The 25,730-nt window shown below is 49.0% G+C and overlaps 1 pseudogene across 1 annotated transcript in view; it reads right to left on the bottom strand.

Moving 5' to 3' along the window:
• Positions 1-2,037: 2,037 nt before the first annotated feature.
• The window catches only part of LOC144772306 (alanine--tRNA ligase, mitochondrial-like), a 444,475-nt pseudogene continuing 420,782 nt past the window's right edge, over positions 2,038-25,730 (bottom strand). The window contains exon 20 of the transcript XR_013599714.1: positions 2,038-2,727. The product of XR_013599714.1 is annotated as an alanine--tRNA ligase, mitochondrial-like (transcript). The remainder of the gene's footprint in view (positions 2,728-25,730) is intronic.

Raw genomic sequence — 25,730 nt, 5'->3', positions numbered from 1 at the left:
ACCCAGGGCTGTCTTTAGGGATGTGTAGCCGCATCTGACGCAGAGCTGGGTGGCGCTGCGTTTAGAAATAACTTATGTTGCAGAGGTCCTTGTGTGTCCAGCAGTTTTCAGGCAACAATAAAGATGTTGAGATAACTCTGGTGATTAAAGTTCCTGCTGGTTAATGTGCTTGCTGCAAAGAACACGTATCATGGAGAGCACAGAATTGTATTTTATGTGGATAGCTCAGTGGGTTACTGCTTTTGTCACAGAAATCCTTTTGTTACCTGTAGTTCACAAGTTACCATCCTTCGAATACAGCACAGTGACCTATGAACTGTCATCAAAGAGCTGCATGTAAACTGCACGGTATAATGAGACCATTATGTTTTTTCCCAAAGTCTTTCATTATCCTAATGCAGCCAATAATGGTTCTTTTGGGTAGAAATCCATTCTTATTAGTACAGTCAATCCGAACCACTGTGGTGTGTTTGAAATCCTGAGTCTGTGCTTCTCCAGAGCAAACACTCTTAAAATACACTGCCTACTAGTATGGATGACATGTGACTCCTGCGCCTTGTAGTCCCCACTGACTTAAGCACCATTTCCAATCGACTGATGTGCACATAGTCATTGTCTCTGTATAATGTGTGTGATGTAAAGTGCTCTGACACCTTAGACTGGTGTGAGAAGCGCTATAAAACAAACTAAATGCATGTGAAAGAGGGGCTGTGGAGAGATGAGTGGCACTGGTGGAGGGTGGTAGTGAGGGTATCTGTGGACGATGAGATTGCACCACCAGGCGCTACCAGCGGATATCAGAGAGAAAGACTCAATGCCTCTCCAAGGTGCCACTACTCATGGTACCAGTGGAGTCGTAATAATTACAAAATACCAGTCCCTGCCAGTGGTGGCACACAGCGACCTCCACACCGCTTCAAGGATGGCAATAAAGATGGCGGCGGCGTGTGCGGGGTTCTCCACTGGGCCAGTGTGAGAAGTCATGGCAGAGGACAACATAATGTTTGAGGAGGAGGCTCAAACCCTTGTTAGATCCCAAATCAAAGCGCGGCACAGTAACATGGGGAAGGCAGCCATGTCTGACAGCCAGAGGCGTGACTCAGAAAGCCTTATGCACAGCTACGGTCAACTTAGGTAAATAAAATGCAAAGCTTGTAGATGGAAATTTCTATAGAATAGCGTACGTCAACAAGCGCTATATAAATACAAACCTTTGTCCTTCTCTATCCGTCTGCTATCATTCCAAATCCAAATAACTGACTAACCTATCCACCACTTAAAATGTACTCGCATGTTTCACTATACTAATTCAACACTAATCCTCTATGGGTCCCGGAGTAGCGTGCTACTCGCCGATAAAGGCGCTTCGACGCCTCGTCAGGGGTAGTAAGCGCTATATAAATGCAATATAATACAATACAATAATCATCATTCACAGAATCAGGATTTGCTACTTTTTTTGTACGCAAAGTGCATTATGAGAATTTTGTCGGATTTCTGAAACTTCCACATTCACACATGTGGTTGTAAGACGTGTGGATGTTCCCGCGTGGTCCCACCTCTAAAATGTAATCAACACTCACAGTTCATAAGGCTGTCGGCCTTCGAAAAAAAATTAGTTGATAGGTTTCAACCTTGGAAATACTTGTAAAATGACTCCTTTCCAGGGCAGGAGTAAGTGTGATTTCAAGCTGGGGCTTAGGGCAAATGTTTTCCCCACTCAGAAGAAACAAAATTAAGTTGCACGCGTTAGTAAACATTTGCAGCAAATTTCAAAATAGTGTATTTTCCAACTAGTGGAAATATATCAATTACAAATGTTATGTATGAGGGTGCCCAGGAGAAGCTACACCTGACACAGTTTTCACAAGGACTCCTCTTGGACATTTGCTCCAGTCCTAGGAATAAACCCACAGAAGCAAACTGCAACCCTTTTAACTTACCTATTATCTGTAGGAAATCAGGACGTTACACTGCAGGTCCTCAAAAAATGTTTTGCTCTGGAGACATTGAAGAACAGACACTGAGCGTTCAAAATAAAAGGTGATGGGAAACATTTTATTGCATTAATTAATACAAGACTTGGGAACACTCCTCCACCTTGAGGAGACACAGAGCGACATACCTGCAGTGTCCTCATGGGTGTGACCCTTCGTGTACCTTTGATTTCAGGAGAACAAGATGTTATAATCAGGTTCAGGCATTCAGGGTAACAAAGTGCAGTGCGACGATTGGAGAACAGTGCTGAATCTCCATTCCAGAAGTTGCTTCCAAAACATGCTACAGTGCTGTTCTTTATTTATTTGTTTTTCTTACTGTGAACAGACGTTCTTGCCCGGAGGCAGGGCCAACGATGACGGTTTCTCAGTCGCGGTCAGTGTTATGACACAGCCTGACAAAGGATGTGTGTCCCTTGATCTCCAAATGACAGGGTTTAGAAGAGGTGTCCTTTCTAGATACCAGAACGACCTCACAGTGGGCGTGTGTGTTGCTTCTCCAACAGGAAGTTTCGACTTCCATTCGATTTTTTTCAGGCTTCTTCAGGGCTCATGAGCCAGATTCCTGTAGTTTGGCCTTTGCGCACACCAGTGCAGCACACAGTACAGCGTCCAAGTTGCTGGTGCTACCTGTCCCCTTGGCCACAACGTCAGAGCCACCAGCGCTTCCTTCCATCTGCCCGCAGACCTCCAGGGCCCAATCGGCTGCTGATAACCTGTGCACTGAGGCCTAAAACAGATATGAAGAGAAGAGATACTGCTTTGAAAATTGAGGATACCATGTGAACATACCTACTAATGCTATCCTAAAGTGTGCATCTAATGCACTTTGCACTTGAGCACCCTGGGATCCTGCATGGTTACAGCAGCAGTACTAGCCTCATCTATACTGCTTGTTTATTACCTGTAAATAGTAGGTTGATAAGTGGGTTGTTGGACCTGTGCAGAGGTGTGTGTTTGTTACCTGTTTTTATTTGTCAATCATGGTGCAAGATAAAATAGTTAGTTAGGGCACCTATTGTTTTCAGTAAGTTACTTGACGTACAGCAGTTGGATGTGTTGAATACATTGTATTTGTCAGGTATCCACAGTGTGAGATAAGGTAGTGGGTTAGTGTGCCTGCTGCAGAGAAGTTAGAATAACTGGAGGCAATTATTCAGGAATCTGCTGGAAAACACCAGGTTGGGGACGAAAAGATGCAACAAACAAAAACAAGCAAGGCAACAGGCCTTCTCCATCTCTGCATCCAATATGAAGGAGGACCAGCCCAGAGCTGCTCCACATAAGTAAAGAGTTGAAGACACCTCTTTGACGAACACTACATCACTGTGTGGTAGTAGTAGACCCTTGCTTTCAGAGACCATTTACTCCTCCAATCATACATTGAATGTATCTTTTACCTTTGACCTTGTGCAGTGCTCAGCTGCCTTTACGCTAGGTTCACGCAAACACCACATACATCTATGATGAAATAACTGCTACCACACCCATCTGACCCTACAGGTCACATTGTGTTTGTGTGATGTGTGAACACGAGCTCAGGGTGTAAAGTGCCAGCCATACAGAGTTACAGAATATCTTCGGGTTAAACACAGATTGATATTGAATAACCAAGTGCATCAATCCATCAACTGCAGAGATATCTTTGTAAGATGCAGCCATTCATCATGGGTGTAGTAGCTAAGATATTCTGGAGAGGTAAGGCACCAGATGTACAAAGGTTTTTTCGTTCACAAATGGCCAGATTTGCAAAATCGGTTCGTTTGCGAATGAAAAAAGGCCTTTTTAAATGTACAGAGGCCCAATTTGTGATTTATTAACCTATTACTGAATCGCAAAGTGGGTTTGCGATTCTTTATCAGAAAAGGGCGTGTTTAGGGCATCTCTTCCAAATACCGAATCACAGTGGTATGTGTGAATGTTTTGCAAACGAAATGCGGTCGCAAAACATTCGCATTTTTTATATTTTATTTATAATTTTCAAATAACAAACATAATGCAGTAGTAGTTGTCAATTGTCATACAAGATATGATAATGTGGTCCAGATCATAAACTCACATCAACCACGCAGTTTACAATAAAGTTGATCCTGGAAGGTACCTAAAGTAGGTGGTAACCCATTCGTAAACCGGAAGGGGTCCACAGGGAACCAGTTCTCATTTGTGAATGGTAGCGAAACATTTTTTAAAACAGCTTCAAGAACACGCCGCGCCATGCAAAACAATTGTTTACACATGCTATTTTTAAAAAATGTCTTCACACGCTACTGTTTTTAAAATTGAAATGCCGCTGGAAACATGAAGCGTGTGTCCCTGAAGAGACCTTGGGAGCGAGAGAGGAAGGCGATAGGGCAGAGCAGCAAATGGCTGAAAGAGGAGAAATGAGGAAGTGTCGCCGCCTGTTTAAGGGAAAGGCCGCGTTTGTGTGCTCATAATGCGTAGCGGGATGGGGGAAGCAAAAACTGCTTTAACCCGTTCAGTACTGCCATCGGCCATTGGTCGACGGCAGCACTACCTCCCCAGTGCTGCCGTCGGCCAATGGCCGACGTGGCCGCGCCCGTTTTGCGGAAGTGCCGCACTTCCGCAAAATCGCAGCCGCCGTTAATGCGTTATGGAATACTTGAGCAGAGCAAAAGCGAGGCGGCTCCGCTTCAAAAAAGTCGGTTTACACAGGCTACTGTTCAAAAATAGAGATGCCTACACCCGCTACTGTTTTTAAAATACAAATGCTGTTGGAAACATGGAGAGCGGCAATGCCGTGTGGGGCAAAGAAGGAGGGGGGAAGTGCACGGAACATGCACCCTCGTAAGCATCTGTTCAGTCAAGGTTGGGGGAAGTGTGTAACTGTGCTTGCAGCGTAACAAACAGAACTGCTGACTTTGGCCCTGGGGAACTAGGTTCTAGTCTTGCCGTGGACTGCAGAAAACATGTCTGTGATAAAAAATATAATTACACTTATAATAATTATTGTTAAACAATATTAAACAATACCACCAAAAGAAAATAAGTGGGAAGTGCACTGTGCCCGGAGATGCTGTTTGTTTGTAATACTTTATTCGATAAATGTATCATAAAAGTACAACATACAAAAATACATAAAAACAATTTATCAAGTATTATAGTTTCATTTAAAAACATATCAATGCTACAAACATTTAAAAGATGGAGGGGGCGTCTACACAGAATTAAAATTCATTCTTGGGGAGGATATGAACAGGCGTTGGATAGCAGTTTTGACCGAATAAACCAGGCGCTCGCCAAGTACTTAGCGACCACACAAACAATATACATGGAGGTGGTGTTGGTTAAAATAATGCGCAGAGCTGATCTATGGTCCCTGACTCCTAGCTCCATACACACTGGTTTCAACCATTTTGCTATAGCCTGCTTATAAGCAGTACATGCAAACAGAAAGTGGCCAAGTGATTCTTCCAGACATGGGCAACCTGGGCATTTTAGATCGTGCTCCCTCCTGACCTTCCATCCTTCCGTGAATTTTTTGAGGGGAAGGGTACCATATCTTAATTTCAGGAACAAGGTTCAATCTCGAGGGGTCTGGATGAAGTCCAAAAATGGCTCTAACTTTCTGAGGGGCTTGTGATCAAGAAAGTTGTTCGTTAAGGGACCCCAGCTTGATTTATGCAGGTCCTTGGCCTCTACCCAATCCCAATAGAGTTTTTTAACAGTTGGTTTAGGTGGAGGGGATTGTGAGGCCCAGGATCCGGCCAAACCTATTGATAACACCAGCTTCTTTAAATTGTTAAGCCACTTTATTTTGTTGGATGCATTCAACCTAATTAGCTCGTCCAACACTAGAGCATATTTTGCTAGTTCAGGGGTCCTTCTGAGACGCACCCAGAATAGCAAAGGGCGGAGTTGGACTATCTCAGAGATCGATCATTTGCCCATATCGAGGAATAGTGGCTTCAGAGGGTTCAAGGGGGGAAGCGAAACTATGTCTCTCATGAACTTGTTCTCTGCAACTACCAATGCCTTAGTGTTCTCAGCGCCCCATAGTTCAGAGCCATAAACTGCTGAGGCTAAAGCTTTCCCCTCATAAACTGGCAGGGCAGGGGCTATTGGTCTGCTGATAGAGAGGCGTTGATTCTTCAGTATTGCTCCAGAGACCCTTTTAAGATTTAAAACCATTTTGGACAAATGGGAATCCCAGCTCATGTTGTTAAAGAGTCTAACCCCGAGGTACTCAAATTCGTCCACTACCTCTAGAGGGGACCCATTCAAAGAAAGATAAGGCTTCCTACGGTTTCTGTTTGCAGACAATACCATCAGCTTCATTTTCGCAGCGTTAACTGTTAGCCCACGGTCTTTACAGAAAACACTAAAACGATCAAGCAATTTTTGCAGGCCCTTAGGGGTTTTAGACATCAGGAGGGTATCATCCGCAAAGAGGAGTGTGGGGGTTTTCTCCCCAGCAAGGACAGGGGCATCTGCAGGGTCCTCCCTCAAATGGTCCACCACCCCATTTATAAAGAGGGAGAACAGTGTCGGAGTCATCACACATCCCTGCCGCACCCCTCTATTGACTGGTACCCTCTCTGTCAATTGACCCTGGTTCCCCCACCTAATCCTTGCATAATTGTCTTCGTGGAGTTTAATAATAAACTGCAACAAATAACTAGGGAAACCCATGTCCAAGAGGACCTCACAAAGTTTAGCACGTGGGATGACATCGAATGCTGTTTTCAAGTCTATGAAGGCCAGGTACAGACTACCCTTGGTAATAGACACTGACTTCCAATAGACTGCACAGAACCGAAAAACCTGGTCCATCGCACCAACATTACGCCTAAACCCCGCCTGGAAGTTGGTCAAGATGTCCTCTTCTATTAGCCATGACTCTATCCGGTTTATGATGACCCTGCCAACTACCTTTTGAATGGTATCGATTAAACTTATTGGTCTGTAGTTGGCAGGGTCCTCTCTATCACCTTTCTTGTATATGGTGATAACCTCCGCACCCTTCCAGGATTCCGGGACAGGGTGGCCATGCTGTATTAGATTCATTAAACAGGATATAAGATCTGCCCATAGTGTGGGGTCGTGCAGTAGCAGGTCCCCCGGCAGGCCATCTGGGCCGGCCGCCTTCCCTGGTAATATTTTTAAAATAGCATCCTGAGCTTCTTGCGGGGTGAAAGGCTCTTCCTTGGTACCTAACTCCATGCTGGGCTCGCTCTGGATTTCCACAGCTGGAGATGTTAGTTGACCATCAGCACTGTCCTCGCAGTACAACCGTAAAAAATGGGAGTACCATTGATGTCCATTTATGTGATTTGAAATCGGCTCTGCCCCCCTTCTATCAAGAGCATTGATCAATTTCCAAAAAATGATAGAATTTTTCCCACAGACTGCGGCCTCAAGCTGCTGCCAATGCTCCTCCTCCCAATCCTTCTTAGCTGATGTTATGCTTATGTGGTACTCTTTTCTGGCTAGTCTCACTGCTATGGGATCCTTACTTTTTATGGCTAATGTGATAGCTTTCCTCTTATTCCTGCAGTTTGCCGTATACCAGGGGTTGCCCTTAATAGATTTTTGGTTTGCCATAGACATCCCCTGTGACCTCTTGGAAAAGAACTCTCCTATTTTATCTGTAAAGTTCTTATACAATACTGGCAAGATTGATCCTGGAGAATGAGGTGCTGCTAGGGCAACGGCTGTAAGGCTGCGGGTTTCAGCCAAGACTAGCTCTTTAATACTATTGAGTTTCCCCTCTTCGCACCTAACCACGTTCCATTTTAACTTCTGGTTACAATTGGAGGGAAAGACCTCTTTGGTGATCATCTCTGGGTTTCCACTTTTGCTGGTCCCATTTGCCCATTGGATTTCCATACATAATGGATTGTGGTCACTATCTGTTGATTGCCTAACCTTCATGTCAACTATGCTAGCCCATGACTGAGTGTCCAGAAGGATGTAATCAATTCGAGATGGGCAGCCTAACCTGTTAAAGGTCATTGCCCCATTGCGATCTGAAACAGTTCGCCCATTCAGAGCCCGTAGATTGTGTTCTAGAACCAGAGCATTCAGCTGGATTGCTCTGGCTGTCCATTTCTTAATAGGAGCAAGGACTAGGGGGGGTATAGTCTGCCTCCAATCCTCTGAATTAAAACCTAGTATCTCTTCATCATCCAGGGGTTCAAAAGTACAATTGAGATCTCACCCAACTAATATTTTAGATCTAGGTGGAAGAGCTGATAACCTCCTGTCTAGCAACTCTATTGTGGGCGAGATTAGACCACCCTATAGGCCTCTTGCATAAACACAAAAGAGTTCAAAAATGGTACACCCGGACAGGCTCTTTAGGAAAATGTGCAAGATGTCATTGGAATCAATATTATGGGAGGTGACAACACAATTCAAATCTATCTTTACCCAAATATGCAGGCCACCAGAAGGGCGACCTTTCCCCACCGTGACTGCAGGGATAAAATAGGTTGAATACCCATTTTTATATTGCGGGGTCAGGCACCAAGTTTCTTGGAACATGCATATATGGAAAGTGTTCATGAAGTCGTTCCAATCAGGGTTAACAAGGTTTTTGTTTAATACTGCTGTGTTCCAAGACAGAATATTAATGGAGATAGGAGCTACAGATAATTCCTTCATTAAAACTGGAGTACTGGGTTCCTTTTCTCCTCTACCAGAACTGATAATTCCCATACTAACTGGGCCATCCCTGCCAATTTTTCCTCCTACCCCGGAGGGAACAGTCGCCACACTCTTACCAGTTTGTCCAGAAGACATGGTTGGGAGTCACTGTATCGATTGTAACAGGGTAATAGGGGATAATTGAGCTGTGGACCAAGCCGTTCCCTGTTAAACTGGTTGCCACCTGGAATAGGCCTCCCTGCTCTTCTTCGTACTGTGTTCCAGCCTCCGCCGTCGTCCCCACCCCAATTGGTGGAATTCTGGTCCTTCAGAGATTCGGACCTCATCCTCCCCCTCCCACTGATAGAGGTCCTCAACCAACTCCACCTATTGTCATGATGTTCCGTAGACATACAGAAATATGACAGGGGTTTAACCATAATCGTGGTATTGTTGTTGCATGGGGAACCAGAGCAAATATACTCCACCAATCGCGGGTCCTCAAATGTAACAACAACACAGTCTCCCTGTAGACTTTTCCTATTCTCACCTACCCATGGAGCTCTCTCCACCATGAGCATTTTGCTGTTAATATTAGGAGGCGGAGGATAATTTCTGTCTAACCAGTGACATACTTTGTTTTTAAGTGCCCAGAAAGGTTCAGAGGTGGCGGGGGCTAGCTCGGGGACACCTGTTAAAACTATCACATAGGGACAGGCGTCAGGTGGTAAACTGATGTTCCGGTGTGACTTCGGTTTCTCAGGATGGGGCAAGGAGGGTTTGGGGACTGAAGTGCTAGGTTCGATTATACTCTGGGGAGTAATGGGTACATCAGTGGCTGGCTGGTTTGTACAAACTTTATTGCCCTTAGAGATAGGAATTTTAGGAGGGCGGGTCTTGGGGGTGGGGTTTTCCCCTACAGATTGCTTCTTGGTTATGGACGGGAGACTGCGAACAGGAGCCGGTACGTTAGAAGCCCTTTGGGCATGATTAGTTTCCCTGGTTTTTAGTTCCAGAGAAAGAGCCTGGAGCTGGTCTTCTATGCTCTGCAGTTTGATTTCCAGGGGCGAAAGTAGAGATTTGATAAGGTCAGATATGGAGCTCAAAAGTGGAACGTTCCTGTCCTCTAAATCCTCTGAAGATTCATCACAACTGCTATTGTCAAGAATGCTAACCAGACTACTGTTAGAGACAGTATCATCTGGAATACCCATTGGTAAGGGGTGGGATACATACTGAACCTTATCTCTCCCTGTGTTGTGACCCGATTGATCCCTCCCCTCCTCAATACTACTACTAACACCTGCCATATCATCATTACATCCCAACATCTCTTGAGTGACTAAGTTGGCACCATTGACCTTGTGGGTTGTTCGTTTTGATTTGGGAATTGCACCTTCCAAAATACCCCTTTGGGTATGGATGTTCTCATGGTGAACGAGAGCTGGTATAGATATTAAATTGTTAACCAATAGGGTCGAGGGTGGGGAGGTCAGGGGAGGAGGGTCCAAAAGAGACAGATGGATACTGGTAGTGGTGGGAGACCTGGCGTCCGTCTGCATAGGATTGGGATCAAAATTACTTAAGACTTTGTTTGGGGTACGCGCAGAGGATATGTTGCCTAATGTAGACCTTTTGGCTTGAGCAAGGTCCTGCGAGACCCTTCTTTCCATGAGGACTATTCCCTGATCAATTAGGGAATTAGTGCAAAGGATAAAATTGTCCAGTGTGCCTGTTAGTTTTTGGGTTTTTGCACCTGCCGCAGCCTGGCTGCGGGTCTCACGAGTGGACATAGCCTTTAGCAAAAATAGCAAATGTCAGTAAAGTATAGAATCAGATTACTACCAAAATGTGAGACAATTAACAAGTACCTGACATTGATGGGTTCCACATAAATATTACAAATTATATAAGCGATGGGAGAATAGTAAATAAAAAGGTACCAGTACAAGAGTCAATAGAGGTATGCTTGCTATACAGCAAACTTTGGATGGTGGGTTGACCAGAGATACAGGCCCAGTCCAGTCTCTGCAGGCCTCGGAGGGCCGCAGAGGGCCCGCCCTTTGTCCGGGCTTAGTCCCGGGCTACGTCCCGTGCGCACGTCCTGCGAACGCGCATTAGTTCCACCTTAAATACACAGAGGGACGGAAGGGGAGGAGTCACGGGAAGAGGCGGCAGGTGCGCGAGATGTAGAGAGCGCACTGCCTGATGGGCCTCGCAGTCCCAGTCTCCTAAGGTCCAGCAGAGTACAGGCTCAACAGCTACAGTTCCAGGATCCCAAAACGAGCAGGTCTCCTCCAACGCGGTGATTTCCAAGGGTCAGCAAAATCCGACTACGAGTGGCACCCACCCCGGAGATGCAAAAGTGTGTGTGCCAATGCAGGAGGGGGAAGTGCACGGAATAGGCACCCTCAGAAGCATCTGATGAGTTAGAGTTGTGGGAAGTGCGTAGCTGTGCCTGCAACGCCAGCTACCACGAAAAAGGGATTAACAAAACAGTGCTTCGAAAGAGTCAGTAAAACGTACAGAGTAATGTTACATGTAAAAGGGTCTGTCCTCGTGGGAGGTAACAACAGAAGAGAGGGAGGTATTAAACAGGAAGAATGAGGGACTACCAAAAAAAGAAACTAACAAACTTACAAGAATTCTGAAAGACAATGCAAGAAGACAATAAAATGTATGGACGGAACATGGGTGGAGCTTAATACAGTTCTAGGTGTAGTAAGCCAGTGCTATGTTCTAGGTGTGGTCTGCCAGTGCTCTGTTCTAGGTGTGGTCTGTCAGTGCTTTGTTCTAGGTGTTGTCTGTCAGTGTTCTGTTCTAGGTGTAGCCTGTCAGTGCTCTGTTCTAGGTGTGGTCTGTCAGTGCTCTGTTCGAGGTGTGACCTGCCAGTGCTCTGTTCTAGGTGTGGTCTGTCAGTGCTCTGTTCTAGGTGTGACCTGCCAGTGCTTTGTTCTAGGTGTGGTCTGTCAGTGCTCTGTTCTAGGTGTGGTCTTTCAGTGCTCTGTTCTTGGTGTGGTCTGCCAGTGCTCTGTTCTAGGTGCGGTCTGTCAGTGCTCTGTTCTAGGTGTGACCTGCCAATGCTCTGTTCTAGGTGTGGTCTGCCAGTGCTCAGTTCTAGGTGTGGTCTGCCAGTCCTCAGTTCTAGGTGTGGTCTGCCAGTCCTCAGTAGTTCTAGGTGTAGTCAGCCAGTGCTCTGTTCTAGGTGTAGTCTGCCAGTGCTCTGTTCTAGGTGTAGCCTGTCAGTGCTTTGTCTAGATGTAGCCTGTCAGTGCTCTGTTCTTGGTGTGGTCTGCCAGTGCTCTGTTCTCGGTGCGTTCTGTCTGTGCTCTGTTCTAGGTGTAGTCAGCCAGTGCTCTGTTCTTGGTGTGGTCTGTCAGTGCTCTGCTTTAGGTGTGGTCTGTCAGTGCTCTGTTCTCGGTGTGGTCTGTAAGTGCTCTGTTCTAGGTGTGGTCTGCCAGTGCTCTGTTCTTGGAGTAGCCTGTCAGTGCTCTGTTCTAGGTGTGGTCTGTCAGTGCTCTGTTCTTGGTGTGGTCTGTAAGTGCTCTGTTCTAGGTGTGACCTGCCAGTGCTCTGTTCTAGGTGTGGTCTGCCAGTGCTCAGTTCTAGGTGTGGTCTGCCAGTCCTCAGTTCTAGGTGTGGTCTGCCAGTCCTCAGTAGTTCTAGGTGTAGTCAGCCAGTGCTCTGTTCTAGGTGTAGTATGCCAGTGCTCTGTTCTAGGTGTAGCCTGTCAGTGCTTTGTCAAGATGTAGCCTGTCAGTGCTCTGTTCTTGGTGTGGTCTGCCAGTGCTCTGTTCTCGGTGCGTTCTGTCTGTGCTCTGTTCTAGGTGTAGTCAGCCAGTGCTCTGTTTTAGGTGTAGTCAGCCAGTGCTCTGTTCTTGGTGTGGTCTGCCAGTGCTCTGTTCTCGGTGCGTTCTGTCTGTGCTCTGTTCTAGGTGTAGTCAGCCAGTGCTCTGTTCTAGGTGTAGTCAGCCAGTGCTCTGTTCTTGGTGTGGTCTGTCAGTGCTCTGTTTTAGGTGTGGTCTGTCAGTGCTCTGTTCTCGGTGTGGTCTGTAAGTGCTCTGTTCTAGGTGTGGTCTGCCAGTGCTCTGTTCTTGGAGTAGCCTGTCAGTGCTCTGTTCTAGGTGTGGTCTGTCAGTGCTCTGTTCTTGGTGTGGTCTGTCAGTGCTCTGTTCTTGGTGTGGTCTGTCCATGCTCTGTTCTTGCTGTGGCCTGCCAGTGCTCTGTTCCAGGTGCGGTCGGTCAGTGCTCTGTTTTAGGTGTAGTCAGCCAGTGCTCTGTTCTTGGTGTAGCCTGTCAGTGCTCTGTTCTAGGTGTGGTCGGTCGGTGCTCTGTTCTTGGTGTGGTCTGTCAGTGCTCTCTTCCAGCTGTGGTCTGTCAGTGCACTGTTCTAGGTGTGGTCTGTCAGTGCTCTGTTCTAGGTGCGGTCTGTCAGTGCTCTGTTCTGTCAGTGCTCTGTTCTTGGTGTAGCCTGTCAGTGCTCTGTTCTAGGTGTGGTCTGTCAGTGCTGTGTTCAAGGTGTAGTCTGTCAGTGCTCTGTTCTTGGTGTGGTCTGCCAGTGCTGTGTTCTAGGTGTGTTCTGTCTGTGCTTTGTTCTAGGTATAGTCAGCCAGTGCTCTGTTCTTGGTGTGGTCTGTTTGTGCTCTGTTCTCAGTATGGTCTGTCAGTGCTCTGTTCTAGGTGTGGTCCGTCAGTGCTCTGTTCTCAGTGTGGTCTGTCACTGCTCTGTTCTAGGTGTAGTCAACCAGTGCTCTGTTCTTGGTGTGGTCTGTCAGAGCTCTGTTCTTGGTGTGGCATGTCAGTGCTCTGTTCTAGGTGTAGTCAGCCAGTGCTCTGTTCTAGGTGTGGTCTGTCAGTGCTCTGTTATGCCAGTGCTCTGTTTAAGGTGTAGTCTGCCAGTGCTCTGTTCTAGGTGTGGTCTGTCAGTGCTCTGTTCTAGGTGTGGTCTGTCGATGCTCTGTTCTTGGTGTGATCTGTCAGTGGACTGTTCTAGGTGTGGTCTGTCAGTGCTTTGTTCTTGGTGGGGTCTGTCAGTGCTCTGTTCTAGGCGTGATCTGTCAGTGCTCTGTTCCAGGTGTGGTCTGTTGGGTTCTAGGTGTAGTCAGCCAATGCTCTGTTCTTGTTGTGGTCTGCCAGTGCTCTGTTCTCATAGCGTTCTGTCTGTGCTCTGTTCTAGGTGTAGTCAGACAGTGCTCTGTTCTTGGTGTGGTCTGCCAGTGCTCTGTTCTCGGTGCGGTCTGTCTGTGCTCTGTTCTAGGTGTAGTCAGCCAGTGCTCTGTTCTCGGTGCGTTGTGTCTGTGCTCTGTTCTAGGTGTGGTCTGCCAGTGCTCTGTTCTAGGTATAGCCTGTCAGTGCTTTGTCAAGATGTAGCCTGTCAGTGCTCTGTTCTTGGTGTGGTCTGCCAGTGCTCTGTTCTCGGTGCGTTCTGTCTGTGCTCTGTTCTAGGTGTAGTCAGCCAGTGCTCTGTTCTAGGGGTAGTCAGCCAGTGCTCTGTTCTTGGTGTGGTCTGTCAGTGCTCTGTTTTAGGTGTGGTCTGTCAGTGCTCTGTTCTCGGTGTGGTCTGTAAGTGCTCTGTTCTAGGTTTGGTCCGCCAGTGCTCTGTTCTTGGAGTAGCCTGTCAGTGCTCTGTTCTAGGTGTGGTCTGCCAGTGCTCTGTTCTTGGTGTGGTCTGTAAGTGCTCTGTTCTAGGTGTGACCTGCCAGTGCTCTGTTCTAGGTGTGGTCTGCCAGTGCTCAGTTCTAGGTGTGGTCTGCCAGTCCTCAGTTCTAGGTGTGGTCTGCCAGTCCTCAGTAGTTCTAGGTGTAGTCAGCCAGTGCTCTGTTCTAGGTGTAGCCTGTCAGTGCTTTGTCAAGATGTAGCCTGTCAGTGCTCTGTTCTTGGTGTATTCTGCCAGTGCTCTGTTCTCGGTGCGTTCTGTCTATGCTCTGTTCTAGGTGTAGTCAGCCAGTGCTCTGTTCTAGGTGTAGTCAGCCAGTGCTCTGTTCTTGGTGTGGTCTGCCAGTGCTCTATTCTCGGTGCGTTCTGTCTGTGCTCTGTTCTAGGTGTAGTCAGCCAGTGCTCTGTTCTAGGTGTAGTCAGCCAGTGCTCTGTTCTTGGTGTGGTCTGTCAGTGTTCTGTTTTAGGTGTGGTCTGTTCTCGGTGTGGTCTGTAAGTGCTCTGTTCTAGGTGTGGTCTGCCAGTGCTCTGTTCTTGGAGTAGCCTGTCAGTGCTCTGTTCTAGGTGTGGTCTGTCAGTGCTCTGTTCTTGGTGTGGTCTGTCAGTGCTCTGTTCTTGGTGTCGTCTGTCCATGCTCTGTTCTTGGTGTGGCCTGCCAGTGCTCTGTTCTAGGTGCGGTCGGTCAGTGCTCTGTTCTAGGTGTAGTCAGCCAGTGCTCTGTTCTTGGTGTAGCCTGTCAGTGCTCTGTTCTAGGTGTGGTCTGTCGGTGCTCTGTTCTTGGTGTGGTCTGTCAGTGCTCTGTTCCAGCTGTGGTCTGTCAGTGCACTGTTCTAGGTGTGGTCTGTCAGTGCTCTGTTCTAGGTGCGGTCTGTCAGTGCTCTGTTCTGTCAGAGCTCTGTTCTTGGTGTAGCCTGTCAGTGCTCTGTTCTAGGTGTGGTCTGTCAGTGCTGTGTTCAAGGTGTAGTCTGTCACTGCTCTGTTCTTGGTGTGGTCTGCCAGTGCTGTGTTCTAGGTGCGTTCTGTCTGTGCTTTGTTCTAGGTGTAGTCATCCAGTGCTCTGTTCTTGGTGTGGTCTGTTTGTGCTCTGTTCTCAGTGTGGTCTGTCAGTACTCTGTTCTAGGTGTGGTCTGTCAGTGCTCTGTTCTTAGTGTGGTCTGTCAGTGCTCTGTTCTAGGTGTAGTCAGTCAGTGCTCTGTTCTTGGTGTGGTCTGTCAGAGCTCTGTTCTTGATGTGGCATGTCAGTGCTCTGTTCTAGGTGTAGTCAGCCAGTGCTCTGTTCTAGGTGTGGTCTGTCAGTGCTCTGTTATGCCAGTGCTCTGTTTAAGGTGTAGTCTGCCAGTGCTCTGTTCTAGGTGTGGTCTGTCAGTGCTCTGTTCTAGGTGTGGTCTGTCGCTGCTCTGTTCTTGGTGGGGTCTGTCAGTGCTCTGTTTTAGGCGTGATCTGTCAGTGCTCTGTTCTAGGTGTGGTCTGTTGGGTTCTAGGTGTAGTCAGCCAATGCTCTGTTCTTGTTGTGGTCTGCCAGAGCTCTGTTCTCGGTGTGTTCTGTCTGTGCTCTGTTCTAGGTGTAGTCAGACAGTGCTCTGTTCTTGGTGTGGTCTGCCAGTGCTCTGTTCTCGGTGCGGTCTGTCTGTGCTCTGTTCTAGGTGTAGTCAGCCAGTGCTCTGTTCTCGGTGCGTTGTGTCTGTGCTCTGTTCTAGGTGTGGTCTGCCAGTGCTCTGTTCTAGGTGTAGCCTGTCAGTGCTTTGTCAAGATGTAGCCTGTCAGTGCTCTATTCTTGGTGTGGTCTGCCAGTGCTCTGTTCTCGGTGCGTTCTGTCTGTGCTCTGTTCTAGGTGTAGTCAGCCAGTGCTCTGTTCTAGGTGTAGTCAGCCAGTGCTCTGTTCTTGGTGTGGTCTGTCAGTGCTCTGTTTTAGGTGTGGTCTGTCAGTGCTCTGTTCTTTGTGTGGTCTGTAAGTGCTGTGTTCTAGGTGTGGTCTGCCAGTGCTCTGTTCTTGGAGTAGCCTGTCAGTGCTCTGTTCTAGGTGTGGTCTGTCAGTGCTCTGTTTTTGGTGTGGTCTGTAAGTGCTCTGTTCTAGGTGTGACCTGCCAGCGCTTTGTTCTAGGTGTGGTCTGCCAGTGCTCAGTTCTAGGTGTGGTCTGCCAGTGCTCAGTTCTAGGTGTGGTCTGCCAGTCCTCAGTTCTAGGTGTGGTCTGCCATTCCTCAGTAGTTCTAGGTGTAGTCAGCCAGTGCTCTGTTCTAGGTGTAGTCTGCCAGTGCTCTGTTCTAGGTGTAGCCTGTCAGTGCTTTGTCAAGATGTAGCCTGTCAGTGCTCTGTTCTTGGTGTGGTCTGCCAGTGCTCTGTTCTTGGTGTGGTCTGCCAGTGCTCTGTTCTCGGTGTGGTCTGTCAGTGCTCTGTTTTAGGTGTGGTCTGTCAGTGCTCTGTTCTCGGTGTGGTCTGTATTATTATTATTATTATTCTGAGTTTTGTATAGCGCCTGGTTACCAATAGGCATCCCAGCGCTTATCAGAACATAACACTACTAAAAAAGATGCAGGGATTAAACGGAGAACAGAAAAGTTTTTAAAAGTTTACGGAACCTGAGAAGACTGGCTTCGGAGCGCAGTTGTAGGGGCAATGAGTTCCACAAGGAGGCCACATTTATTGAGAACCTTCTGCCACCAGTTCTTGCCTTTTTCACCCTGCCAACATGAAGGAGATGCTGGTGGTCAGAGCGAAGGGAACGAGAGGCCTTGTAGGGCTGGACCATCTCCTCCAGAATGGGTGGGCCTACCCCGTGCAGAACTTTGTGGGCGATGCAGAGTGACTTGAATTTCACCCTGTCCCTCACAGGGAGCCAGTGCAGTGCCCTCAGCGCCGGGCGAGCAGATTGACGCCTAGGGAGACCCGTCAAAAGCCTGGCAGCCGCGTTCTGCACTTGCTGCAGTCTGTTCAGGGTAGATTCGGGTGCGCCAAGGAATAGCGCATTGCTGAAATCCAGCCGCGAGATGATAAGTCCCTGGATGAGAAGCCTTCGAGTGGCCACTGGGAGCATGGGCAGAATCTTCTGGGCTGAACGGAGCAGGCCAAAGCACACGCCAGCCGTCTTTTTGGCGTGGGTTTTAAACGATAGGTCCTGCTCCAGCCATACCCCCAGGCTCTTGATCTCCTGCTTGGGGGGGGGGGGCATCGGTCCCAGACAGTCTGGCCAGCTGCTGGGGGACAAAGATGGAGAGGAGTCTGTAAGTGCTCTGTTCTTGGTGTGGCCTGCCAGTGCTCTGTTCTAGGTGCGGTCGGTCAGTGCTGTTTTCTAGGTGTAGTCAGCTAGTGCTCTGTTCTTGGTGTAGCCTGTCAGTGCTCTGTTCTAGGTGTGGTCTGTCAGTGCTCTGTTCTTGGTGTGGTCTGTCAGTGCTCTGTTCTTGGTGTGGTCTGTCCATGCTCTGTTCTTGGTGTGGCCTGCCAGTGCTCTGTTCTAGGTGCGGTCGGTCAGTGCTGTTTTCTAGGTGTAGTCAGCCAGTGCTCTGTTCTTGGTGTAGCCTGTCAGTGCTCTGTTCTAGGTGTGGTCGTTCGGTGCTCTGTTCTAGGTGTGGTCTGTCGGTGCTCTGTTCTTTGTGTGGTCTGTCAGTGCTCTCTTCCAGCTGTGGTCTGTCAGTGCACTGTTCTAGGTGTGGTCTGTCAGTGCTCTGTTCTAGGTGCGGTCTGTCAGTGCTCTGTTCTGTCAGTGCTCTGTTCTTGGTGTAGCCTGTCAGTGCTCTGTTCTAGGTGTGGTCTGTCAGTACTGTGTTCAAGGTGTAGTCTGTCAGTGCTCTGTTCTTGGTGTGGTCTGCCAGTGCTGTGTTTTAGGTGCGTTCTGTCTGTGCTTTGTTCTAGGTGTAGTCCGCCAGTGCTCTGTTCTTGGTGTGGTCTGTTTGTGCTCTGTTCTCAGTGTGGTCTGTCAGTGCTCTGTTTTAGGTGTGGTCTGTCAGTGCTCTGTTCTTAGTGTGGTCTGTCAGTGCTCTGTTCTAGGTGTAGTCAGCCAGTGCTCTGTTCTTGGTGTGGTCTGTCAGAGCTCTGTTCTTGGTGTGGCATGTCAGTGCTCTGTTCTAGGTGTAGTCAGCCAGTGCTCTGTTCTAGGTGTAGTCTGTCAGTGCTCTGTTCTAGGTGTGGTCTGTAGATGCTCTGTTCTTGGTGTGGTCTGTCAGTGCACTGTTCTAGGTGTGGTCTGTCAGTGCTTTGTTCTTGGTGGGGTCCGTCAGTGCTCTGTTCTAGGCGTGATCTGTCAGTGGTCTGTTGGGTTCTAGGTGTAGTCAGCCAATGCTCTGTTCTTGTTGTGGTCTGCCAGTGCTCTGTTCTCAGTGCGTTCTGTCTGTGCTCTGTTCTAGGTGTAGTCAGACAGTGCTCTGTTCTTGGTGTGGTCTGCCAGTGCTCTGTTCTCGTGCGGTCTGTCTGTGCTCTGTTCTAGGTGTAGTCAGCCAATGCTCTGTTCTCGGTGCGTTGTGTCTGTGCTCTGTTCTAGGTGTGGTCTGCCAGTGCTCTGTTCTCGGTGCGTTCTGTCTGTGCTCTGTTCTAGGTGTAGTCAGCCAGTCCTCTGTTCTTAGTGTGGTCTGTCAGTGCTCTGTTCTTGGTGCGGTCTGTCAGTGTTCTGTTCTTGCTGTGGCCTGTCAGTGCTCTGTTCTAGGTGTAGTCAGCCAGTGCTCTGTTCTTGGTGTGGTCTGTCAGTGTTCTGTTTTAGGTGTGGTCTGTTCTCGGTGTGGTCTGTAAGTGCTCTGTTCTAGGTGTGGTCTGCCAGTGCTCTGTTCTTGGAGTAGCCTGTCAGTGCTCTGTTCTAGGTGTGGTCTGTCAGTGCTCTGTTCTTGGTGTGGTCTGTCAGTGCTCTGTTCTTGGTGTGGTCTGTCCATGCTCTGTTCTTGGTGTGGCCTGCCAGTGCTCTGTTCTAGGTGCGGTCGGTCAGTGCTCTGTTCTAGGTGTAGTCAGCCAGTGCTCTGTTCTTGGTGTAGCCTGTCAGTGCTCTGTTCTAGGTGTGGTCTGTCGGTGCTCTGTTCTTGGTGTGGTCTGTCAGTGCTCTCTTCCAGCTGTGGTCTGTCAGTGCACTGTTCTAGGTGTGGTCTGTCAGTGCTCTGTTCTAGGTACGGTCTGTCAGTGCTCTGTTCTGTCAGAGCTCTGTTCTTGGTGTAGCCTGTCAGTGCTCTGTTCTAGGTGTGGTCTGTCAGTGCTGTGTTCAAGGTGTAGTCTGTCACTGCTCTGTTCTTGGTGTGGTCTGCCAGTGCTGTGTTCTAGGTGCGTTCTGTCTGTGATTTGTTCTAGGTGTAGTCAGCCAGTGCTCTGTTCTTGGTGTGGTCTGTTTGTGCTCTGTTCTCAGTGTGGTCTGTCAGTACTCTGTTCTAGGTGTGGTCTGTCAGTGCTCTGTTCTTAGTGTGGTCTGTCAGTGCTCTGTTATAGGTGTAGTCAGTCAGTGCTCTGTTCTAGGTGTGGTCTGTCAGTGCTCTGTTATGCCAGTTCTCTGTTTAAGGTATAGTCTGCCAGTGCTCTGTTCTAGGTGTGGTCTGTCAGTGCTCTGTTCTAGGTGTGGTCTGTCGCTGCTCTGTTCTTGGTGTGGTCTGTCAGTGCACTGTTCTAGGTGTGGTCTGTCAGTGCTTTGTTCTTGGTGGGGTCTGTCAGTGCTCTGTTTTAGGCGTGATCTGTCAGTGCTCTGTTCTAGGTGTGGTCTGTTGCGTTCTAGGTGTAGTCAGCCAATGCTCTGTTCTTGATGTGGTCTGCCAGTGCTCTGTTCTCGGTGCGGTCTGTCTGTGCTCTGTTCTAGGTGTAGTCAGCCAGTGCTCTGTTCTCGGTGCGTTGTGTCTGTGCTCTGTTCTAGGTGTGGTCTGCCAGTGCTCTGTTCTAGGTGTAGCCTGTCAGTGCTTTGTCAAGATGTAGCCTGTCAGTGCTCTGTTCTTGGTGTGGTCTTCCAGTGCTCTGTTCTCGGTGCGTTCTGTCTGTCCTCTGTTCTAGGTGTAGTCAGCCAGTGCTCTGTTCTAGGTGTAGTCAGCCAGTTCTCTGTTCTTGGTGTGGTCTGTCAGTGCTCTGTTTTAGGTGTGGTCTGTCAGTGCTCTGTTCTTTGTGTGGTCTGTAAGTGCTGTGTTCTAGGTGTGGTCTGCCAGTGCTCTGTTCTTGGAGTAGCCTGTCAGTGCTCTGTTCTAGGTGTGGTCTGTCAGTGCTCTGTTTTTGGTGTGGTCTGTAAGTGCTCTGTTCTAGGTGTGACCTGCCAGCGCTTTGTTCTAGGTGTGGTCTGCCAGTGCTCAGTTCTAGGTGTGGTCTGCCAGTGCTCAGTTCTAGGTGTGGTCTGCCAGTGCTCAGTTCTAGGTGTGGTCTGTCAGTGCTCTGTTCTTGGTGCGGTCTGTCAGTGTTCTGTTCTTGGTGCGGTCTGTCAGTGTTCTGTTCTTGCTGTGGCCTGTCAGTGCTCTGTTCTAGGTGTAGTCAGCCAGTGCTCTGTTCTTGGTGTGGTCTGTCAGTGTTCTGTTTTAGGTGTGGTCTGTTCTCGGTGTGGTCTGTAATTGCTCTGTTCTAGGTGTGGTCTGCCAGTGCTCTGTTCTTGGAGTAGCCTGTCAGTGCTCTGTTCTAGGTGTGGTCTGTCAGTGCTCTGTTCTTGGTGTGGTCTGTCAGTGCTCTGTTCTTGGTGTGGTCTGTCCATGCTCTGTTCTTGGTGTGGCCTGCCAGTGCTCTGTTCTAGGTGCGGTCGGTCAGTGCTCTGTTCTAGGTGTAGTCAGCCAGTGCTCTGTTCTTGGTGTAGCCTGTCAGTGCTCTGTTCTAGGTGTGGTCTGTCGGTGCTCTGTTCTTGGTGTGGTCTGTCAGTGCTCTCTTCCAGCTGTGGTCTGTCAGTGCACTGTTCTAGGTGTGGTCTGTCAGTGCTCTGTTCTAGGTACGGTCTGTCAGTGCTCTGTTCTGTCAGAGCTCTGTTCTTGGTGTAGCCTGTCAGTGCTCTGTTCTAGGTGTGGTCTGTCAGTGCTGTGTTCAAGGTGTAGTCTGTCACTGCTCTGTTCTTGGTGTGGTCTGCCAGTGCTGTGTTCTAGGTGCGTTCTGTCTGTGCTTTGTTCTAGGTGTTGTCAGCCAGTGCTCTGTTCTTGGTGTGGTCTGTTTGTGCTCTGTTCTCAGTGTGGTCTGTCAGTACTCTGTTCTAGGTGTGGTCTGTCAGTGCTCTGTTCTTAGTGTGGTCTGTTTGTGCTCTGTTCTCAGTGTGGTCTGTCAGTACTCTGTTCTAGGTGCGGTCGGTCAGTGCTGTTTTCTAGGTGTAGTCAGCTAGTGCTCTGTTCTTGGTGTAGCCTGTCAGTGCTCTGTTCTAGGTGTGGTCTGTCAGTGCTCTGTTCTTGGTGTGGTCTGTCAGTGCTCTGTTCTTGGTGTGGTCTGTCAGTGCTCTGTTCTTGGTGTGGTCTGTCCATGCTCTGTTCTTGGTGTGGCCTGCCAGTGCTCTGTTCTAGGTGCGGTCGGTCAGTGCTGTTTTCTAGGTGTAGTCAGCCAGTGCTCTGTTCTTGGTGTAGCCTGTCAGTGCTCTGTTCTAGGTGTGGTCGTTCGGTGCTCTGTTCTAGGTGTGGTCTGTCGGTGCTCTGTTCTTTGTGTGGTCTGTCAGTGCTCTCTTCCAGCTGTGGTCTGTCAGTGCACTGTTCTAGGTGTGGTCTGTCAGTGCTCTGTTCTAGGTGCGGTCTGTCAGTGCTCTGTTCCGTCAGTGCTCTGTTCTTGGTGTAGCCTGTCAGTGCTCTGTTCTAGGTGTGGTCTGTCAGTACTGTGTTCAAGGTGTAGTCTGTCAGTGCTCTGTTCTTGGTGTGGTCTGCCAGTGCTGTGTTTTAGGTGCGTTCTGTCTGTGCTTTGTTCTAGGTGTAGTCCGCCAGTGCTCTGTTCTTGGTGTGGTCTGTTTGTGCTCTGTTCTCAGTGTGGTCTGTCAGTGCTCTGTTTTAGGTGTGGTCTGTCAGTGCTCTGTTCTTAGTGTGGTCTGTCAGTGCTCTGTTCTAGGTGTAGTCAGCCAGTGCTCTGTTCTTGGTGTGGTCTGTCAGAGCTCTGTTCTTGGTGTGGCATGTCAGTGCTCTGTTCTAGGTGTAGTCAGCCAGTGCTCTGTTCTAGGTGTAGTCTGTCAGTGCTCTGTTCTAGGTGTGGTCTGTAGATGCTCTGTTCTTGGTGTGGTCTGTCAGTGCACTGTTCTAGGTGTGGTCTGTCAGTGCTTTGTTCTTGGTGGGGTCCGTCAGTGCTCTGTTCTAGGCGTGATCTGTCAGTGGTCTGTTGGGTTCTAGGTGTAGTCAGCCAATGCTCTGTTCTTGTTGTGGTCTGCCAGTGCTCTGTTCTCAGTGCGTTCTGTCTGTGCTCTGTTCTAGGTGTAGTCAGACAGTGCTCTGTTCTTGGTGTGGTCTGCCAGTGCTCTGTTCTCGTGCGGTCTGTCTGTGCTCTGTTCTAGGTGTAGTCAGCCAATGCTCTGTTCTCGGTGCGTTGTGTCTGTGCTCTGTTCTAGGTGTGGTCTGCCAGTGCTCTGTTCTCGGTGCGTTCTGTCTGTGCTCTGTTCTAGGTGTAGTCAGCCAGTCCTCTGTTCTTAGTGTGGTCTGTCAGTGCTCTGTTCTTGGTGCGGTCTGTCAGTGTTCTGTTCTTGCTGTGGCCTGTCAGTGCTCTGTTCTAGGTGTAGTCAGCCAGTGCTCTGTTCTTGGTGTGGTCTGTCAGTGTTCTGTTTTAGGTGTGGTCTGTTCTCGGTGTGGTCTGTAAGTGCTCTGTTCTAGGTGTGGTCTGCCAGTGCTCTGTTCTTGGAGTAGCCTGTCAGTGCTCTGTTCTAGGTGTGGTCTGTCAGTGCTCTGTTCTTGGTGTGGTCTGTCAGTGCTCTGTTCTTGGTGTGGTCTGTCCATGCTCTGTTCTTGGTGTGGCCTGCCAGTGCTCTGTTCTAGGTGCGGTCGGTCAGTGCTCTGTTCTAGGTGTAGTCAGCCAGTGCTCTGTTCTTGGTGTAGCCTGTCAGTGCTCTGTTCTAGGTGTGGTCTGTCGGTGCTCTGTTCTTGGTGTGGTCTGTCAGTGCTCTCTTCCAGCTGTGGTCTGTCAGTGCACTGTTCTAGGTGTGGTCTGTCAGTGCTCTGTTCTAGGTACGGTCTGTCAGTGCTCTGTTCTGTCAGAGCTCTGTTCTTGGTGTAGCCTGTCAGTGCTCTGTTCTAGGTGTGGTCTGTCAGTGCTGTGTTCAAGGTGTAGTCTGTCACTGCTCTGTTCTTGGTGTGGTCTGCCAGTGCTGTGTTCTAGGTGCGTTCTGTCTGTGATTTGTTCTAGGTGTAGTCAGCCAGTGCTCTGTTCTTGGTGTGGTCTGTTTGTGCTCTGTTCTCAGTGTGGTCTGTCAGTACTCTGTTCTAGGTGTGGTCTGTCAGTGCTCTGTTCTTAGTGTGGTCTGTCAGTGCTCTGTTATAGGTGTAGTCAGTCAGTGCTCTGTTCTTGGTGTGGTCTGTCAGAGCTCTGTTCTTGATGTGGCATGTCAGTGCTCTGTTCTAGGTGTAGTCAGCCAGTGCTCTGTTCTAGGTGTGGTCTGTCAGTGCTCTGTTATGCCAGTTCTCTGTTTAAGGTATAGTCTGCCAGTGCTCTGTTCTAGGTGTGGTCTGTCAGTGCTCTGTTCTAGGTGTGGTCTGTCGCTGCTCTGTTCTTGGTGTGGTCTGTCAGTGCACTGTTCTAGGTGTGGTCTGTCAGTGCTTTGTTCTTGGTGGGGTCTGTCAGTGCTCTGTTTTAGGCGTGATCTGTCAGTGCTCTGTTCTAGGTGTGGTCTGTTGCGTTCTAGGTGTAGTCAGCCAATGCTCTGTTCTTGATGTGGTCTGCCAGTGCTCTGTTCTCGGTGCGGTCTGTCTGTGCTCTGTTCTAGGTGTAGTCAGCCAGTGCTCTGTTCTCGGTGCGTTGTGTCTGTGCTCTGTTCTAGGTGTGGTCTGCCAGTGCTCTGTTCTAGGTGTAGCCTGTCAGTGCTTTGTCAAGATGTAGCCTGTCAGTGCTCTGTTCTTGGTGTGGTCTGCCAGTGCTCTGTTCTCGGTGCGTTCTGTCTGTCCTCTGTTCTAGGTGTAGTCAGCCAGTGCTCTGTTCTAGGTGTAGTCAGCCAGTTCTCTGTTCTTGGTGTGGTCTGTCAGTGCTCTGTTTTAGGTGTGGTCTGTCAGTGCTCTGTTCTTTGTGTGGTCTGTAAGTGCTGTGTTCTAGGTGTGGTCTGCCAGTGCTCTGTTCTTGGAGTAGCCTGTCACTGCTCTGTTCTAGGTGTGGTCTGTCAGTGCTCTGTTTTTGGTGTGGTCTGTAAGTGCTCTGTTCTAGGTGTGACCTGCCAGCGCTTTGTTCTAGGTGTGGTCTGCCAGTGCTCAGTTCTAGGTGTGGTCTGCCAGTGCTCAGTTCTAGGTGTGGTCTGTCAGTGCTCTGTTCTTGGTGCGGTCTGTCAGTGTTCTGTTCTTGGTGCGGTCTGTCAGTGTTCTGTTCTTGCTGTGGCCTGTCAGTGCTCTGTTCTAGGTGTAGTCAGCCAGTGCTCTGTTCTTGGTGTGGTCTGTCAGTGTTCTGTTTTAGGTGTGGTCTGTTCTCGGTGTGGTCTGTAAGTGCTCTGTTCTAGGTGTGGTCTGCCAGTGCTCTGTTCTTGGAGTAGCCTGTCAGTGCTTTGTTCTAGGTGTGGTCTGTCAGTGCTCTGTTCTTGGTGTGGTCTGTCAGTGCTCTGTTCTTGGTGTGGTCTGTCCATGCTCTGTTCTTGGTGTGGCCTGCCAGTGCTCTGTTCTAGGTGCGGTCGGTCAGTGCTCTGTTCTAGGTGTAGTCAGCCAGTGCTCTGTTCTTGGTGTAGCCTGTCAGTGCTCTGTTCTAGGTGTGGTCTGTCGGTGCTCTGTTCTTGGTGTGGTCTGTCAGTGCTCTCTTCCAGCTGTGGTCTGTCATTGCACTGTTCTAGGTGTGGTCTGTCAGTGCTCTGTTCTAGGTACGGTCTGTCAGTGCTCTGTTCTGTCAGAGCTCTGTTCTTGGTGTAGCCTGTCAGTGCTCTGTTCTAGGTGTGGTCTGTCAGTGCTGTGTTCAAGGTGTAGTCTGTCACTGCTCTGTTCTTGGTGTGGTCTGCCAGTGCTGTGTTCTAGGTGCGTTCTGTCTGTGCTTTGTTCTAGGTGTTGTCAGCCAGTGCTCTGTTCTTGGTGTGGTCTGTTTGTGCTCTGTTCTCAGTGTGGTCTGTCAGTACTCTGTTCTAGGTGTGGTCTGTCAGTGCTCTGTTCTTAGTGTGGTCTGTCAGTGCTCTGTTCTAGGTGTAGTCAGTCAGTGCTCTGTTCTTGGTGTGGTCTGTCAGAGCTCTGTTCTTGATGTGGCATGTCAGTGCTCTGTTCTAGGTGTAGTCAGCCAGTGCTCTGTTCTAGGTGTGGTCTGTCAGTGCTCTGTTATGCCAGTGCTCTGTTTAAGGTATAGTCTGCCAGTGCTCTGTTCTAGGTGTGGTCTGTCAGTGCTCTGTTCTAGGTGTGGTCTGTCGCTGCTCTGTTCTTGGTGTGGTCTGTCAGTGCACTGTTCTAGGTGTGGTCTGTCAGTGCTTTGTTCTTGGTGGGGTCTGTCAG

The sequence above is a fragment of the Lissotriton helveticus genome, chromosome 8, assembly GCF_964261635.1.
Source record: "Lissotriton helveticus chromosome 8, aLisHel1.1, whole genome shotgun sequence".
In the NCBI taxonomy this organism is placed as follows: Eukaryota; Metazoa; Chordata; class Amphibia; order Caudata; family Salamandridae; genus Lissotriton; species Lissotriton helveticus.
This window is presented reverse-complemented; position numbering and strand designations above follow the sequence as displayed.